Genomic DNA, 20674 nt, shown 5'->3' on the forward strand with positions numbered 1-20674 from the left:
GGGGTCTCCTTGCCACTTGAGCTCTTGTGTTTCTCTTGAACCCAGAGGTCTTGTGCTTTGGGGTAAAAGTGAATGCAGCTTGGGGACAGCAGTTCTTTGGTACAACAGCTGCTTTGGGGGCACCACAGAAGAGTCTAACAAGAAAGGTTCACCCCAGCACCAGTTGAGGAGCCAGACGAAACTCTCTTTTTGGTAACAAAAGGAGGAAGAAGGAAGGAAGGGAGGGAGGAAATCAGTCTTTAGCCTGCACCTACACTGTGCCAGGCACTGAGCTGGGCATTTTCACATACAAGCAGAGACACAGTAGCCCGGTGAGGTTCTAGCACGTTGAATTTCAGCAGGAGACTCAGGGCAGCCAAGGGTGGCCACAGGTTCACAGTGGAACAGGCATTCAAATTTAATTCTCTCTGATTCTCAAGTTCAAGAACTGCTTTTGCTACTGTTAACTATTCTGGGCAAAATTCCTAGGATTTCACAGTTACAGAAATGGAAAGGGCCTTAGAGATCATCTTACTCCAGCCCCCTCATTTTATGTACGAGAAGCTGAAAGTCAGGGAAGTTGTAATGCTCAAGAGTAAGACTCACTTAACAAAAGTTACCATTCAACATGTAAACCCACAACTCTTCAAAGTAGGAAATGTAGATTTGCCCTCCCTGATTCCTCTTCTGGGAGAAAGGCTGGAATTAATCATTATTTTCTGGACCATGGGACAGAGATGACCTCCAGCAATTTGGGCTGTTCTAGTCAGTGTGACTCCCAGATCTACCTTTTGGCCAGCTATTTTGGTTAGTGATCATTATGAGGTTTCCCTCCTGGTAACCTGAAATTTCAGCCATCACCAACTTCTCTTTCTCTAACATGTCTCACAGCCAACCAGTTACTAAGTCTTGCTAAACCCTGTCCACAGTGTCTCTCCAGTGCTACCTCCACCCACCCCTGCACCCCTGCTCCAGGTGAGGTGTTCCCCTTTCATCTGTGTCCCATTTCATCTGCCTTGAAGCAGTTATGAGCTGTCTCTCCATTCTTCAATACTGCAGTTGCTTCCCAAAAGCTGTATGACATCCAAATCTGCCCCTGTTTACATTTTTATTCTTTTTTCCATTTAAGGCATGAGGATTTCTCATTAAGATGGTGAAGTGCCCATCGAGGACACCAAACGAAACCCAAAGTGCCTATCATGACACAAGAGCCTTCCCATTCTTGTATTCTTGCATTTGCTTTGGCAGCTGACATCCCCCTCCCGCTGGCCACTGATACCCACTCCCTGCTCATGGAAGCCTGACTCTCTTCAGAAGTCTCTCTTTGCAACATCTTTTCAATTAAAGAAGTAATGTGTTTTATTGGATAGGGGAGGGAGACAGTGACAAAGACTAAGGGTAGAGGATAGTACAGGGCACGGGCACGGGGAAGATACCATACCACTTGAGATATTTGAGTCAAGAGAGAAAATCACACAGTACAATACATTTCCTAGGCATATACACATGTGCAGCACAACTAAAGGCAAGGGGAAGATGAACAAATAATTTGCAAATGCCATTTACCCAATTTTCTGGGGCGGGAGGGGAGGGATATGACTGGACGGTACACATGGGGGCTTCAAAGGCATTGGTAATATTCTCTTTCTAAGCTTCATGGTGGAGAATCAGTATTTATTTTTCACACACACATAACACAAACATGTATACATTATTCTTTTGTGTATATGAATATAATCATTAAAAATAAATTTTAAAAGAAAACAGTGAATAAATGGGAAGTAACCAAGTGGAGAGAGTCTATTAAGTATTCTCTCCAACCAACTTCTTGATGTCCTAAGCAGGTGTGAAACACTCTCATAGCTTTTCTCAGCTCACAGAAGCTCACAATACTGATGTTAAATAACATCTGCATGGTGCATTATGGTTTTCAAAGTACATTATCTCATCTGATTCTCTCAACAAGTCTCAGCTGGGTTTGTTATGGTTATCATATTTCTACAGGTGAAGAAACTGAGGTTCAGAGAGTCGATGCTAAGTATCAGAGCCTGAGGGCTTCCCTGGTGGCTCAGTGGTAAAGAATCCACCTGTAAAGCTGGAAATCTGGGTTCAATCCCTGGGTTGGGAAGGTCCCCTGGAGAAAAGAATGGCAACCTGCTCCAGTATCCTTGCCTGGGAAATCCCATGGACAGAGGAGCCTGGGGGTTTACAGTCCATAGAGCTGCAAAGATTTGGACACAACTTAGCGACTAAACAACAACAATTAGAACCTGAATCCAAGGTGTTGATCTACACCCTGTATTCCCTATATTGCATCGTGCTATTTACTTATTGGTTCTTACAGTATTTCTGAGGCAAACCCACACTCTAAGGATAGTCTAATAAGGACCTGGGAGGAGTGAAAAATGAGAACAGGAGAGGAATAGTTCTACCCTAGCTAAGATTTGATGAATCCCATGAACTCAGGCAAATTGCTTGATCTATCTAGGTCCGAGTTTTACTTTATTTATTTATTTATTTATTTATTTTTTTTCGTGTCATCCTTGCGCAGGGGCCATGCTAATCTTCTCTGTATCGTTCCAATTTTAGTATATGTGCTGCCGAAGCGAGCACTTACTTTATTTATTTAACAAACATTTGTTCATAGTATGTATAATGCGTCCAACATTGTTCTAAGCACTTTTGAAATATTCATTCACTGAATCCTCTTAACAATCCTAGGAGCAAATTGAAGGACTGAAAGGTCACATGACCAGCTGTAGCAGGGCTAAGACTAAACTGAGGTCATTGTGCCCCAGGGTCTTCACTACTGTCCTAGGCTTCCTGCTTCTTATCTATAAAGAGAGAGGTGGAGAGAACTGATTTCAACCTTCTCTTCCAGCTCTACCATGCTGTGGGTCTATGGGTGACTTTCCAAAGCTTCCCTGGGCCTGGAATCACCAAGCTGCCCCCCGCCCACTGTTGGAACAAATGATTGCTCACAATGTTTAAGATGCCATGAGTGATCACTGTCCCCCAACCACCAGAGGCTGCTTCAAAAACATACATAGACTCTGGATACATACACCCATTTTATAAGAAGTTTGAAAAAGCATTTAGCTTTTAAAGGTTTATCCTCTTCTAAAATAATTATGTGATGTTAATTCTGAGAAACAATGGCAAACATTCTGTTTTGGTTTTTCTTTAGACTTGTTAAAGGCCTGTTTCTGTAACCGAGAGCCTTATATACTGGCACATGCATGTGTGCTCTGTCACTTCAGTTGTGTCCAACTCTTTACAACCCTATGGACTGTAGCCTGCCAGATTCATCTGTCCATGAGATTCTCCAGGCAAGAACACTGGAGAGGTTGCTAAAGCCCTTCTCCAGGGGATCTTCCCCACTCAGGGATCGAACCTGTGTCTCTTGTGTCTTCTGCCTTGCAGGTGGATTCTTTACTGCTGAGCCATGAGGGAAGCCCATATACAGTCAGAGTTAAATAACAGGAATTACTCAACAATCCGTAAACCTTGAAGTGATACTTTAATTTAGTCTTTCTTTACCTTTTCATGAGTACTTGACAAATATTTCTAACCTGACTGAAACATATACTACTTTTTTATATATATAAAGAAAACTGAAGTGCTGTATACTTCAATGTATTTGATTAAAAATGTTTCCCCTAATTAACATTATGATGCATGCAGTGAATATGCAATTACATTTAATTCAGTATAATTAAGTATGTGATATATTTAAAATAGTGATTCTTCTAATTGATCTATAGGACAAATTTAGCTCATCTATAGATAATTTAAATCAGTCTTGCAGAGAGATTTTTAAAAATGTTCTATCTTGTGAGATTTTTGCCAGTTCACTCATACCAGCTCTCTTCCCTCCTTGCCCATGACTAAATTAAGAGACAATTTAATATTAACTTTATTCATAATTATGTTTTATATTTTGGACAAATTTTATGGACATGTAATAATGTTTTTCAGGGGGATACATATTTCAAAAATAGAAAGCTATTCTTTGTCTAAGCTTTTTAACAGAGTTGGCTAAAACTCAACTGCTTTCAGGAACTCCACTTCGCTTGTTTCCCTAAATTTCGTTCATGTGCTCTCTTATATTTGTTACATTGGACTGGGAGGTGGGTGGTATTGAGAGCTGACCACAGGCTGAGGCACAGAGCTTTGAAATTCAGTGTCTGCTTATGCGTCTTTCAGACATAGTTCAACTTCTCTCAGCCTGTTCTCAGATGTCTAAGACGTCAACAAGCCGGGATTCTATGGAAAATGCCGAAGAGTCAGCTCTCTGGCAGAGCAGGCCCTTCCTGTTGGGATCTTTAATGCAATGCCAGACTATTAGAATCTGCCTGCAATGCAAGAGACCTGAGTTCAATCCTTGGGTCAGGAAGATCCTCTGGACAAGGGAATGGCAACCCACTACAGTATTCTTGCCTGGAGAACTCCATGGACACAGAACCTGGTAGGCTACAGTCCATGGGGTTGCAAAGAAAGGACACAACTAAGCAACTAACACTTTCACTTTCAGGCTATTAGGATGCTGTGGTCAAACCCTAAGAATGTGACTTCATTGTTTTGTGCTATGAAGGGGATGCCTGATGTTGGGCTCAGTCATGATTTAAAAGAAAGAAGCTTCCTTAGTATTTTTGCTGCCATGAACTTCTCTTGATGAAGTGATCCTACCTCATGGCTTCAATAATCTGAAACTTCAGTAGGAGTTCTAGCAAGGGAGCAAAATGAGTGAGCAGTTAAAGAGAGGTTGACCATCACTAGGAAGGAATAAAGGGCAGCTTCAGACAGTCATGAACATAGTATAACCAGACATCTGGCCAGCAAGCTGCTGGCTCAACTCTGGTGATTCATGAGGTAATGGTGCTGTCTCGTGGTGATGACCTCACTTTACACACCCAGGTGGATTCTCTGTTCTGAGGACCAGCCCTGTCTCTGCAATTGCCTTAAGGCCAAGTTTGAATGTACCATTGATGACATGGAAACTCATCATTTTTCTTTCCAAGCTGATTCCCTTTCCAGCTTCCTATTTCTATACAGCATCATAGTCACTCTCTCCCTAAGCCTGAGGTCTTAGTCATCTTAACTCTTCCTCTTCCTTTATTGTTTATATCTACCTATCTACTCAAATTTTTTTCTACTGAATTAAAGGAAAGTTCATACTAAGACTCCTACAATCTGATCTCCTTGATTCCATAATCTCCTTCCTCAAGTCCACTTCTTAGTCATGCCCAGTGGCAATCACACAAGCCTAGTGGAGAAGAGCATAGGGATGACCCTGCCTTCATTGTCTGTGTGAACTAGGGGGATACTTAGATCTTGAAACCTCAGTTCTTCACTTGAAAAATAGAAAAACACATACCTGATAGAATTGTTTCAAGGTTTAAATGAAATGACTCCAGTGTCAGCAATATATTAAATGGTCACTTCTTTCATTCATGTAGTCATTCAAAAACTTTTATTGAGGTCTGTGGCAGGGTGAATAGAGTTCCGCCAAAAGTCATATAGTTACCTGGAACATCAAAATGTGACCTTATTTGGAAATGGGCTCTGTCCAATTAATTAGTTAAGAATCTTGAGATGAAACACTCCTGGATTTAGTGTGAGTCCTAAGTCCAATGTCTGGTGTCTTCCCAAGAAAAGGAGAAGACACAGAGAGACACACAGGGAAGATGGCCATGTGAACATGAAGTTGGTGATTGGAGTTATGGTGCTACACCCTAAGGAATGGCTGGGACCCCCAGAACTGTAAGAGTTGTACAAGGAAGGGCTTTTCCCTAGAACCTTTAGAGGGAGCATGACCTTGACTGACATCTTCATTTCAGACTCCTGGACTCCAGAACTACATGAGAATAAATTTCTGTTGTTTTTAAGCCACCAACTTTGTGGTCATTTGTTGTGGCAGTTCGAGGAAACTAATACAGAACCAGGCCATGATATTGTCCTGGATATTCGAGGATATAGAAGCAAACAAAAAAGGCGTAAGTCTATGCTCTTGTGCTTAAGAACATAAATAGTTGTCGTTATTACTACTGTTGTTGTTGGTTGGTCTACTGAGTCTTCATTGTGCCTAGAAGAAAATGTTCAAAATTCTAATTATTTAGGTTAAGAAGCTTGTAAATGGGAACACTTACACCTATTTAATAGAATTATCTATATATAGTAAGGTCAGACTTATTATCTATCCACTATTACTTTTCATTATTCTTAAAGCAGGGCTTGGCATCTGCTTTATGTAAAGGGTTAGGGAGCAAAAGGGCCTTTCCTAGTGGCTCAGACTAAACAATCTGTCTGCAACCCAAGAGACCAGGGTTCAATCCCTGGGTCAGGACGATCCCTTGGAGATGAGAATGGCTAACCACTGCAGTATTCTTGCCTGGAGAATTCCATGGACAGAGGAGTCTGGTGGGCTATGGTCCATGGGGTCACAAAGAGTCGGACATGACTAACACTTTCTTTTTTCAGAGAGCAAAAATCTTGGCTTTTGAGTGCCACTGGGTCCCTGTAGCATATTCTACTTTAGTCTGTGTATTTTTTTTAACCTTTTAAAAATGTAAAAACCATTGTTAACTTGCTGGGTGCACAAAAACAGGTCATAGTTTGACAACCCTAGCAAATGTTTCCAAAGTCCAGCCTGTTCCCTCAATATCACTTGAAGGCACTGTGAACGAAGGGAAACAAGAGGTAGGCACATTTTTTTTGTACTTTACATTACAGCTAACTAATAATATAAAGTACAAAAATTACTGTTGATAGCTAAGTTCTGAAAACATTGGTATAGGTAGTAAATGCGCTAAGATTAGATAAGGATGAGATCAGAGTGGGCTTAAACAGCTCATGGCAGAGGTCAAAGTTGAGCCTGGCTGTGACAGAAGTTGAATTAATGAAGAGGGAAGAGAGAAATACTTGGAGCAGAATATATTTTATGTGTATATGGATTTATATATACACGTGTACAAATGCATTTATAAATAAATGAAATAAATATACATATTTATTTTCCTCTTGGGACATTGTCAGTATTCAAGAGATGATTCAAGTTTACAATGATAGGAGCTTTGGAATTTTGAATGTTAAAAACGTTTGCTTCTTTATCATCATTTCCTAAGGTGATTCAGATCTGAAACAGACCAAGTCCATGTGGTTTTGGTTAGCAGCCTTCATAGTGCCTTTCAATCACCTTCATGAGTGACAGAGTGATTCATAAAAAAAATGTTCCAAGGGAGGCAGATTTTAATGCTTAGTGCATAGAGATTTTCTGCTTTTCTTTATTCACAGAAAAAATTCAATGTATACTTCCTCAAGAGAAGTAAAAGAGATATTCAAAGACAGAACAGCAGTTACCCTGCATTAACCAATAAAACAGAAGTAGTTCCTCCTGAAGAATAAAACTGCCATGGTCTGTTTATGTGTCTAACAGTGTCATGCTCAATAGAAACAGGCTGATGAATGTTTTTGTGGAGGGCCAGGAGAGGTGAAAGATGGATGAAACCAGAGTCCTTCAATTACGCCCCCAAAAGTTGTTTAAACCCAGAACTGTATTCTAGCCTGCCATCTCTGTCACTACCTCTTATCCCTCCTTTCCATCTTATCATTGTGCAGTGAGGCTCTTTACTCCTCTTTTCCACTTGTTCCTGCCTAAAATCTGTGGGCCACCCTTCTCACTGGCCAAGGTCCTTGAGACCCTGACAAAACTCTCTTTTAATCTGACTGCAGCTACAAGGTCAAACTCAAGAAAGTTTCTCTCTGCACCAAGCATGTACTTAAGCGCCTATGAAACAGTGCCACTGTGGAGTCTAATCCTATGGCCACGGTAAAGAAGGTACTGAAAAAGATTTTCACGTTCAAACTTCTTTTCCTTAGCCTGTACTTTCAACTTGAAATCACAGATTGGTGATCGGTGGTAAAAAATCTATGGATTCCAAAAGCAAACTTCATGGAAGGATGCTTCTACTGGTACCACTGCTTAAGCAATAACCACCAGAAGGCTTTGCAATAAGGTCCCTCATAAAGACCATGTCACCCACACAAAGGAGATGCTCTGTTGATAGGCTTGAGAAAGCTTTAAGGAGCTCAGAGGTTACCCTGTCTTTCTTTTATTTTTAAATGGCTTTAATTATGTTTTCCCAATTTTGGTTAAGTACAAAGTTCTGCAATTTCTGTCTATTCATTGTCCTTATCTTCATCTTTTCTTTTTCATTTTTCTTCTTTTGTTCTTTGATACATTTTAATCTCAAACTGGTAGGTGGAGGAGGGTGTGTGCATGTGAGTATGAGTGTGTGCGTGCGTGTGTGTGAGTGTAAGGAAAAAATGGAACTCTCCAGAATTTCTTCAGTGCTCTTTAACTCTTGGAAAGTTCCCAGTTTTATCAATTAGTTTTCACAGATTTGGGGGACAGAAAGCAAGCTGTTTCATCTACAGATAATTTTTGCTAATCAGCATTCTATTACAGTATTTGAAATATGAGGTTTGTCACAACTAATTGTTCTTTTGATAAATATATATTTTGTTCAAGCTATTTTGGTAGGTATTGAAGGTATGGAGGTAAAAGCTATGGTCCATATCTTCAAGGGGGTAATAAGGGACCAGGGAATATATTACTATGAAATATGATTAAAGATACAGTTTAGAAATAAGCAAAGAGTGCTACTGGTGTATATAGGAAAGGCAACTTATCTACAATGAGGAGTTGGGGAAAAGTTAGAGGAGGTTTTCTAGGGAAGGAAATGCCTTAATAGAGTTGTAAAAAAATAGGGAGAAAATGTTCACCTGACAAAATGAGTGTCAAAGGGAAACTGAGGTAGGTGAAATAATATGAGTTAAGTCAAGGTTCTGAGAGAGACTGATGAATACTGGAAACTACAAGTATGATAAGTTGACACATATCCAATAAGGGGTTAATAATGCAAAAAATGCATACAACTCAAAAGCAAACCAAAATATAGCTTAAAAACAGGCAAAGAACCTGAATAGATATTTTTCAAAAAAAGATATATAAATGACCAACGGCACATGAAAAGTTGCTAAATACCATTAATCATCAGGGAAATGTAAATTAAAACCACAATGAGATATCACCTCATACCCATCAGGATGGCGATTATTAAAAAGACAAGAGATAGCAAATACTTATTAGAATGTGAAGAAAAGGGGATTCTTGTACACTTTTGGTGGAAATATAAACTGCTATGGTAAACAGCATGAAGGTTCCTCAAGAAATTAAAAATAGAACTATCACATGAGCCCACTTTTGAGAATATATCCAAAGAAAACAAAACCATTATCTCTAAGAGATACTTGTGCTTCCATGTTCATTGCAGAACAAGTCACAAAAGCCAAGACATGGAAACAACCTAAATGTCCATCAAATGGAGTATTATTTAATCTTAAAAAAAAGAAGGAATTCCTGTCATTTGTGACAATATGGATGAACCTGGAGGGTACTATGCTAAATGGAATAAGTCAGACAAAGAAAAACAAGTATTTCATTGGATCATTTATACGTGGAATTTTATTTTTAAAAGCTATATTCATAGAAACAGAGAATAGAAAAGTGGTTGCCAGGGCCTAGGATGGTGGGGGAATAGAGAGTTTGGTAAAAGCATACAAACTTTCAATGAAAAGATAAATAAGGTCTGGGATCTAATGCATAACATGGATACAGTTGATAACACTGTAATGTATAATTGGAATTTGCTAGAAGAGTAGAAAAAAGGAAAATGTAAGAATGAGAGAAAATAGAAAGTTGAGAGTAGGGTAGAGTGGCAGTGGTATGCTTGAGGTATCTTTTACCAACTTACAGAGACAATTGTGAACATGTCTTCTTAATTTTTATTCAGTGACTTGAAATTGGCTTGCTGTGGGTATTTACACAACCCAACTTGATAAAAGATCACAATTTAGGGATTTCTACTCCTCCTGTGGGTGTGTTAGTTGCTCAATTGTGTCCAACTCCTTGAGACTCCATGGACTGGAGCCCACCAGGCTCCATTGTCCATGGAATTTTCCAGGCAAGAATACTGGAGTGGGTAGGCATTCCCTTCTCCAGAGGATCTTTCTGACCCAAGGATCGAACCTGGGTCTCCTGCACTGTAGGTGACTCTTTACTGCTGAGCCACTGAGAAAGCCCGGCCCCAGAGTTAAACATTTGCCAGACCATCACTGAGTGTGAAGGAAGACCAGGAACTAGCCAGGGCCAAGGTAAGAAACCCCTTGAATACCATACTGGAGAGTGTGGACTTCACACTGAAACCATTGGGGAACCCTCAAATTACTTTTTTTTTTTTCCCCTCAAATTACTTTTAAGGGATGCAGTTACATACATGGGTTGGCTTTCAAGAAAGATTACTTACTCCAGGAGCAGTCTGGAACCATTCAGACTACTTGGGGACGAAGATGGAGCTAGGGAGATCTAGTCTTATCTTATTGGTATCATTTTCAACAGATGAATAAAAACAAAACCTGTACAGAATGACAGTATACATTTTTTTGTTTCTGCTTTGGGTATACATAGAAGGAGAGAAGAAGTAAAGATTTTTAAAGTTCATATTTACTACGAATGAGACCAGGTTTTCTTCTAGAGAAGGCACAGAAGAAACATACTTAATTAGGCCATGCTAATGAAGAAGGTTTAGATAGGTGAAATAATTTCTTTGGAAATATTATTTCTTGATTAAATAGGTGTTGTTAGTTGCACCGAAACCAGCAGCTGGTTATGGTCCTTAAGAAGGTCTTAAATAAGGTTAGTGCACTGAAGGAGAAAGTCAACATGGGTTAATGAGTGAGAGAGGCTGTGTAAACTATTACTTAATCCCAACTGAGAGTTTTCTGCGCCACCGGGGACTGAGCTGAGGCTGATAGACGAGAATAAGGTTAGAAGGAAACAGAACATTAAACAAACAATAGTTCAGTTAAACTTGTGATTCACCTGGAATTTAGAAAGCTGTGTTAGTAGCAAAAAAAGGTAAGATGAAGCTATGTCAAAGTTATTAAAAATAACTGTCCAGTCACTCACTGGATAAGAGATTTTATTATATATTGGCAGAGAAAATAGAAAAGTTGACTGTTTCTTAACCAGTTCTTGAATACCCAGTTTACAGAGTATTAAATAAGGCACCAGGGGCTCTAACAGCTGGCTCTAAGGGCCCAGAGAGTACAGAGAGAACTTTAATATCTAAAGCTCACACAAATACTAAATTAATATTTACTTATGAAAATTTAGGTGTTTACTTTTCAAATCTTTAATAATCCTTCTTTTTTCATGAGTTCATCTTCATTCAACTGGCTTGTTATCTTATCACTAGTGTGATAAGATACTCAATATCACATAGTTCACACCATGGCTACCCTAGATCCTATAATAATTTGGAGGGTTTTTGTTTTTTTTTTTAATACAGAATTTTCTTTTGTTAGGTATGGAAAAGTCCCGGTGTATATTTTCCCAGGATCTGTAACTGTCTCATAAAAGATGAACTTCAAATTTTCAACACTGAAGTGACTATGTTTTCCTGCGTAGAATCCACTAAAAACAAATGGACATAGGACAGGAGGCCTGGAGTCAATTACTGCACCACCTAACCACATACCCAGGATCATAAAAAGCGTTGTTTGCCTAAAAATCTGAAACTGCTGTTTATGTTTTCATAAGTGTTTGATTCTAAAAAAGTATCTAGATAGAAAATACCATAACTTTCAAAATTAACCATATCATTTTTAAAAGCAGGCACATATTTTAGTCTTTCCACTTTGTACATGTCAAAACCCTGAACTTTGACATTTCAATATTAATTACAAGTAGTGCCTACTATTGTTAAACCACCACTTAAATACTATTCATCATTCTGCAAGCACTGACTAGTATCCCTACTAGTGGGTCAGTAACAGAATCAATCTTGTGCTTTGTCTGCCCAGTTCTGCTTGGAATTAACACTTTTCCTCTGACTCTTCTGAAATGAGAGCGAGTTTAGTTGAGAGTATAAAACACTGTGCATTTTTTCCCCACATCAGCTCTAAATAAATCCAATGTAACTGGTGTTTTTCAAATTAGAAATATTTCTCAATTATTCTTACTAATATATTTACTGATTCTTGTTTACCATGATGTTGGAGCCACAGATAAATTTGTATTTGATGAATCATCAGGAATATTATATTAAAAATTCTTCTTTATTAATTTAATTCAGTTCCTTTAGTACCAGGATCACCTAACTTGACCTCATATTCACCTCTGTTATTGCACTGTAGAATATTTCAGTGTCTTAGACCTTCTCAGATTAGTGAAAACATGAAGAAAAATAATTTCACATCCCTAATCTTTTCTGAGGTTTTGTATAAATCATACTCACAAGGTACTCTTATAAACAATCTCTTACATTCAAAATTCTGGTCACTTTACTGGAAAATAAACAGTCCTCTGCCTGTAATTATAACCTTCAGGAAGGGGCAAGCCAGTGACCTCTCTGACTTGTAGGCACAGGAATAAGCCCTAAAGAATAAATGCTCCCATTCCCTCATCTTTCCCCTTGGCAAACTGTACTTCATTCAGGGCCAAACAAATGTGAACAAAGTGAACAGTGTAAAAGTGAGAATTTCTTTCTACTCTTCATACATATTTTTTTCACCTGCATTGCAGATATTTGTGACTTGCAGAGATGACAAAAACAATGCTTCTTGTGATCCAGTCACAAAAATGTATTTGTTGATTTTATCAGGATTTTACAGTGTTTTTATCCAAACACTGTAGCAAATCAGATGGTCTCTCTTTACTGTGCAAATATACATACATATTTTTTGGAAGACAAATTTTTTGTCAAAATCAACATTATTGTCTATGATCTGCAAAGTACATCCTTAGGTACAAAAAAGCATGACAAAGTGCCTAAGGCAAACTTATTTAGATATTTGCAGAATTAAATATATACAGATAAACATGACCATCATGAAAGAAAAAGGCAATATGTGTCTGCAGCCAGAGATGCATTAGAACAGCATAAAGCCGGCACTAACTACAGCACATGCCCATGTACACGCTCATGTACACTCATGAGCAGGTGCCCATGACATCTCATGAGTCCTTGGGAACACTTGTCTCTCACTTGGCCCTCAAGGCTGCATTGTTCTCATGAGAAGGAAATGGTGTAAAATGGATGTAGTTGTGTAGAGGACAGTCCACAGATGCAGGAAGACAATGCGGCTCAGCACCACATTCCTTTTAATTCCATCAACTTTTACAAATTTGACAGTCTCAAAAGAGTTTATTTTGTGTATTTTTACAATTATATGACTCTTTTTTTTTTGGTCATAGGACTTACTGGTAACAGGACAATCCCATCTGTCCCTAAGAAACATGGGTTTTTCTGATGAGTAGGGTCCTAAGTGTTGGCCACAGAAGAAAGAAGAGGGGGAGAAGAAAGGAACAACTTTGACAGATAAAAGAAATTTCTGTTTTCAAAGAAGGTGATTAAAGTGATAGACTATGAGAGGCTGTGAAAATGAGAGCTATCTAAATTATGTCCTTAGCTTCTAGAAATCCAAACATTATCTTCTTCATAATAAGCATTATTAATACTCAGTGAAAAGTGACCATTTCTTAGAAACCAAAGAAAAGACAAAGTTCGGAAACACTGACAACTTTTTTTAAAAAAGAGAAAGTGTTTAAAAAGTTAAATTCTCCAGCACAGTTTTATTTCTTGTTATAGATTTTTCTACATTTAAAGTAATATGCACTTACGGTCAGAACCCATTTTAAAAAGCCACAGCATGTAGTTAAGACCACAAACTTATGATATAGGTAATGGCTATCAGTTTGTTAAAAACTGGCTATGTACTTGACCATGCAGTAAAGACATAATTGCTTTTTCTAAAACTTTGAGCTTTATGTAAGTTAACTTTTAGCTTCATGAAAAAGTTAACTTTCACCTCTTCAAGGTGGCCTTTTGTGACTATACTACCAAATTTAGATCTTCCTCTTCATTTGCATTCACAGATGCTTATTTCCCTTACACTGTATTTCATAAATTATCATGATGTATTTGTTTGTTGGTATGACTGTTTATTGTCATCTCCTCTCCCAGCAGGTTTGCTTCATAAAGGATAGAACCAGGCCTATATCACTCATTATTTTAAGACCAGTAGGGTTAGACAGTCAGTAAATTTCTGTTGAATTTTTTGTTGAATCTTAGTTGTATGAATAAGTCCTTTCCTCTGTCTCTTGATGAAAACAAAGATTGCAAGTTTTTGGCTGTTATGCACTAAATGAAATGGTTAGGCTTCTACTACTTGGTTTAAACTAATAAAATGAACGAATAAGCATGTAATGTAATTAGCTCAAAATAAATGGAAAATGTTGCACATTTTATTGCCAAGATAATTTTTAGAGATATTCATTTTTACTATTGACTGCCACTGCATTAGTGCTTGTAATCTGCTTAGTGCATTAGCACTAAATACTATTGATTCACTCAGAGCTAACATACCAATTTAATCTTTGTATTTTTCCCATTTCCTTGGGTAGCACTTTACCTGTAGTTTAGTTTGTAGACTAGTTGCTAGAGGCAAGTGTTAAATGGATTTTAAATTTAAAATGTCATCAGAAAATTAATATCATACAGATTTACATTTTCTGGTACTTGGACTCAAATTTTAGCAAATCATGAGAATGCCATATATTTTGAGATGACAACTTAGTAATTTTAATTTTCGTAATATCAGTTCTAGAAGAGAATGCTTTACAAATCATAACTGACCACTATTCATGCCTTTAGCTATAGCATCATTTGGAATATCACCATTTTAATGTCCTTTGATTGATGAACATTTTGGTGATTTATCCAAATCAAACAACTGAAATCAGACTTTAGTCTGAATTCAGAATTATTTTTTTGTTTTATAGTTAGATACTGTTCATAAAACACCTCCATTAGTGAACATCAAGAATAGTTAAAACAAGCCTTATTCTATATTAGCTTGCATTTATAATACATTTTTCTGTTCTCTTGTAGAGAAACAAGAGAGTATTAGGTATTTTTGCAGTATAGAAGGAAGACACACTTCATCTGCCCCACCTTAGCCTTGGTCTATGGTGAAGTGCAGGAAGACTCTTTCCCAAGGCTTTTACTTAGCAAGTCATTCATACACAAATGAACCGTTTTAGTTAGAGGAAGAATACATAATGAGCAGACTGGAATGTATCCAGTATCCTAGAATCATTTACCACATTCACTATTATATTTTTTAAAAAATAAAGGAGTTTTAATGATATCAAGAGTAGCTGAGCACTTGGTTTCATTTCCCGGATAAATGAGCCCTTTACAGCCCTCTCTGGACATTGGAGATGTGACTTACTGCACATATCTGGGCACTGAGTCATCCTGAACTCAGGGTGCCCACTGACTCGGTATCTGTGCCAACCTATGAATAAGCAACGGCAGAAATTCCTGGTGGGTCTTCTATCCAATTTCTGAGAGCTCCCCATTTTTCTTACTAGAGGAGATAATAATGCAGGATGGAATGCCATCAATAAGACAGAAGTCTGAAGGAAGGATGTAACATTCAAAATTTGATACATTATTTGGAATAAAAAATCATTACTCAAGGAGGTGAATATTCTTATCAAAATGCGAAGTCTCATGTGCTTTCAGAAGTCTCTAATCATGTGGTGGCATGGCAATAATGTATGTATCAGAGCTGTAGCTTCAGAATTTTATCATCAGTTCAACTTTTCAAAGACCAACTTTAGGATTTTTTTTTTTGCCCGAACTCCTTATTGTTTGCTCAATTAATTTAACCAAGTGAATCTCCATGTAGAAATCAACTACTTAAATAAAAGATCACACAACTTGCTTCAAAGGACAGTGAGAAAAATGAAGAATTAACTTATAATGCATGTGGCACAGTTAATGCATAAATACCCATGTACAGGTGGGAAATATTATCAATCACATTCTGAATTGATATAATTCACAGGTTAAACCTATTTACAGTTTTGGCGATCATCTCAGCATTAACTGTGTTTCTTTAACTTATTTCAAAGGTCATGTCTTTGTTTTTTCATTCTTTCCTAGGGTGTACCTGTAAATAAACTACAAAATGGCTTAAAGAAGGGTTATCAGGAGGATGAGAAAAAAAGCAAAGATCTTTAATGGCTCACTCTGTAACATGTTTTGTAATATCCCAATGGTGTGCCCTGTGATCTCAGAGTGTTACAAAATTCTGGAAAGAAAATAATTTTAAATTCCTCTTAATAAAATAATGCAATGTAGTACATCTCATGAGACAGACAACATGGAAAATTCAACTAAGTTAGGAAGCAGCAACTCCCTGAGCCTGGGAGACAATAAAGAAGAGTTTATGGAAGGAAAGGAATCAAGTGTAAAATTAACGAATTTCTACTTAGATTTTTTTTTTAAAGTAGATTGAATCCTTAGATGCCAAGGATTTTCTTTCTTGCAAGATTTTGCTTTGGTAATCTATTACATTTGGCATATGGCCAAGATGTTTAGTGTGTTTAGAATGAAGAATCCTCAATAGCATTTTTCATATGGGATAACATTCATTTTGAAGCACGGGAAGTAAAAAAACCTTGAAATCTGACTTCACATTTTTCATCCCTAATACGAAATGTGTTCTCTTGAGAATGCTAGGCTGTTTAAATAAGCATGCCAAACCAGTATAATTATATGGATGTTACTTGTAACACTGACTTCACATTTCCAGTTCAAATGGTGTGGTGTGGGAGATTATAGATATACGGCCTATAAAGAGTTATAAATCTTTGTTTATTTTATTAAATATTATGAGACATGCCCTGAGGATGACAGATCAATAATGGTCCTTGTGGTTTCCTGATGGAAGGCTGCAATTATTTTCTTCCATTACAACTTAAATGTAACCCAATTTTACTCATCTATCATCTTTATAATAGTAATAAAGAAACATCACTGTATGTTTATTTTTATGCCTATTCCTATTACCCCTTGTTTGCATCTTGTTTTGATTTTGTTTTCATTCAAAATAGTTCTAATCATTTTGCTTTCTTCCTTTGATGGCTCTGAGTGGTGACCCTTTAACTTTGGCACTCTGAAACGGAGATGGAAAATTACTACTTTAAGTTTCCTTTATTTTGGGAAGCAGTTGGCTTACTCTTTGAATTTGAGTATAAATGATGTTTAAAAACAAGGAAGCTTGGCACAAACAACCTTGAGGTTGACCTTTTCTAAAACGTCATTATCTGCAAATTCTTGAACATATAACTTAAGCATAACATAAGCATTGTATTTTATAGTGCCATAGGTAGTTAGAATTAAATTCAGGGAAAGGAGCACCTTATGCCTTCTAGATTGACTAAACAGCACAATTCTGATTCAGTTGTCCTTCTCGTCACCCTCCAAACCACCACCACTCCCATATCTCCTTTTTGCCTTTTGAAACTATTAAGTATTCAGGAGGACTTACACAAATTAAACATTATGGAGGTGGTCACTCATAACAGTCAACCAGGGAAGTAAAAGACCCCCATGAGCAACAGAACCAGAATGTGCCTCTTCCAGAAAACAATCCAGTAATTTGAATTTGACTTTCTTTACACAAATACCCCTTTCAATGAGAGTTGTTATTTATTATGTGCCAAGGACAAAGTTAGAGCCTCTTATAAACATTGTTGCACTTGTCCACACCATAGTCCTGCATGGAGGAAAATGGGTTCATTGGATTTAAATAATGCTCTCAGGACAGGCAGATAGAAAATCATGGGGTACAAGTTTGAACCCAGATCTCCTGTTCCATGAGATCATGCTGCCTTCCAATAAGCTAAATTTATGATTATCTTATGTGCCAGGTACTTTATATTCATTATCCCATATTTTTACAGAAAGCCTGAGAAGTAGGTATTGCTATCTGCATGTTATGAATAAGGAGACCGAGGCTCTAAGAATTAGGTAATGTGGAAGAAAGTACACAGGTGGTACACAGGAGACCAGGGCTTCCAACCAGGTGACTCTGGCACCAAATTGCATGCTTTTCCCCTTTAAATGATCAATCACTGGTCATTAAGATAACCAAGATATTGGTAAAAATATTTGCTACAAGTCTTATTTATGTTCTTTCAAATGCTTATATGTAAAATAAAACTTTGATAATGGGATTGCAAGAGAATGTATAATGTCAACTATTTTTTAGATAGGTGGGAGATATTTCAAAGACCCCTTTTTCAATTTTGATTAAAAATCTTTCAAAAATGCATAATTCTACTTCTGTTAGTAAGTATACTGTAATTTAGGGAACAGGATCTTTGCTGATTTGAGGACAAAAAATTCCTTTATTCAATATTGATTATTTGGAAGAAATTAGGCCAGTGTATACTGATTCTAGTTTTTTCCTGGAATAACTGTCATGTTACTAAATCTCTTATATGACACTGTTGGAGATCCAGTCAATGTGCTTAAAGTGAATTTTTAATAGTTTATCCCAAAATAGAAGATGAGGGCTTTTTTAATGCCCAAATTTGGGGATTTTCCAAGTCTCCAGATTATGTGGCATTTTTCTCAGTTACATGTTGAATAACAATGTACTGTTTAGGGAATACAGATTAACCTAAAACAACTTCAATCAATACTAATTTAGAATGCTTACATAGGTTGAATGATGAATGCGTAAAAAGGGCATTTTTTAAGACCAATCTTTTAAGACCAAAGATTTAATTATTTGTGGATGTAGAATATCATAATTCTAAAAGGTAGAAATCACTGTGAACAAACCCTTTAGCAGTCACTTTCAAAAGCAACAACGAAAATGGTTACACTATAAAGATGAAGAACAACTAATAGTCAACACTAATAGTACATGAATGGATATCTGTGGCATGGGATAAGTTTCCAGAAACAGCATCATATGGGGAATCAACGAGTTTTGAAGTACAACTAACTAAGAGGTGAAGACGACCTGCTCTGAAAACTATCAGATAACTTGAAAGAGGGTTTTAGTGATGTCATCAATATGAGAAGATGTATATGAAAGTTTGCACATATAATTTTATAAAATGTGAGAGTGGAAAAAGCAACATAATATGTGATCTAAAATAAGCAAGTCAGGTCTGATACTCCTGCTGGACCCTTAAAATCTAAAAGATCCCTTCCTGGTGCTCTGTCTGATCCTGTGATAGAGACACATTTTGTACAGGGCAGAAGCTCCAGGAGGGCCAGAAAACCCCTGCTGCTGCGAACATGCTCTCAAAGCCTCAGTGCAAAGTTAGCGCTGCAGCTTTCTTTGTCTACAGAGCACACAATGGTTCCTCTATAAAGATCTGATTGATTAGACATGTTAATAACAAAACTATAATATATGTATCTATTCACTAAATGTTATGCCAAAATAAAAACTCAGTTCCAAGAAATTGCTGGGTCACCTGCTATCTCTGCCAAGTAAATTTGCCAAGACAAAATGGAGTAGTTGTGTTGCTTACAGTCTTTCCAAACTTATTTGATCCTGTAAATCATTTGGTTTTGTGTGAGTAATGGCTCTAGGTGCCTTCATTTTAAGATGAAGCTGGGAAATGTCTGTCTGCTGGTTATTGGAACAACCTGAGGTCTTTCTGTGGCGGGTATATGAAAACTGAGAACGTGGATAGTTTCATTCTTGGAAGAATTCTGACCTTCAGTAACCAGAGAAGATAAACAGGCAAATAAATGAAGAGATTTGAAGGTATTTGTCTTTATGGAATTTGGCTAGTATTAAAGTTGGCTTCCCTTGTAAGACGACTATGTTGGCAAGTTTCATCTTGTTTCCCACAAGAATTTTTGCGATGGGAGTGATAATAGTTTCAGGTGTGGTTGGTGCATTTTGGGCATTTTTCCTGGGTGATAAAACTGACCTGAATTTCACTGGGTAATCCTGCCTTTTTGTTCCTCCTGGAACACTAAAAATGTCCAAGGGGTAGGATAAAGTTCAGCTGTGTTTTGAGAATTTCTAGAATTGATAAGTACTTTTATATCTGGGGGTTGAAATGTACAAAATAAAGCAAAGAGATAAGATATCAGTATATCCTTGTAAGGTAAAGTCTCTTTAGTTTTCAACAAATTTAAACAAGATTTAAATAACAAAGTTGTGTGCTTTAGAGGCCCTGCAGGAATTTCCGAGACTCATTTCTAAACTTCTGTTTCTGAAGCAATTTATTGGATGCAGGAAAAAGTGTTTTCTCTGAAATGCTATTAATGTTACATTTTATTTCCTAATTCCCAGGTTTTTGAAAGTTTTTTTGTTTCCTTTCATTCTTTTCCATTTTCTAGTAAGGAAAACGGGTAGCCTCATGAACAATCCCATTGCTTCTTACAGATTTTGCAACACATATTAAAATGTATTCAGGGAGAAATAAGTCTTAGTTGGAATTTATATGTATGTATATTATGTATATTCATAGACTTTGGAGAGGGAAGGAAGTAAGTTATGGCTTTAGTTCACTAAAAGATGGATTCATTTTCTCCGAAGCATTTTTCTAACTTTATAAATAAATTACGTAGAGTTTCCATCTGGAGAAGTACCCTAGACATTTCAGCAAAAGTTAAACAAACGTTTCTGAATTCATATGTCCTTGGTACCCATCTGCAAATTATATACTTTCTTTTATCAAGGACATGTGTAATGTTCTTCCTGCTTGCAATTATAACCTTTACCACTTAGACTGAAATTG

General features: G+C 37.2%; 1 protein-coding gene and 1 non-coding gene across 3 annotated transcripts in view; both read right to left on the minus strand.

Moving 5' to 3' along the window:
* MET (MET proto-oncogene, receptor tyrosine kinase) overlaps window positions 1-20674 on the minus strand; it is a 112245-nt gene that overhangs the window by 60722 nt on the left and 30849 nt on the right. The gene's annotated exons all lie outside the window — the stretch shown is intronic.
* Window positions 2486-2592, minus strand: LOC122674954. Its single transcript, XR_006335116.1, has one exon. It is a non-coding gene; the product is annotated as a U6 spliceosomal RNA (small nuclear RNA).

The sequence above is a fragment of the Cervus elaphus genome, chromosome 18, assembly GCF_910594005.1.
Source record: "Cervus elaphus chromosome 18, mCerEla1.1, whole genome shotgun sequence".
In the NCBI taxonomy this organism is placed as follows: domain Eukaryota; kingdom Metazoa; phylum Chordata; class Mammalia; order Artiodactyla; family Cervidae; genus Cervus; species Cervus elaphus.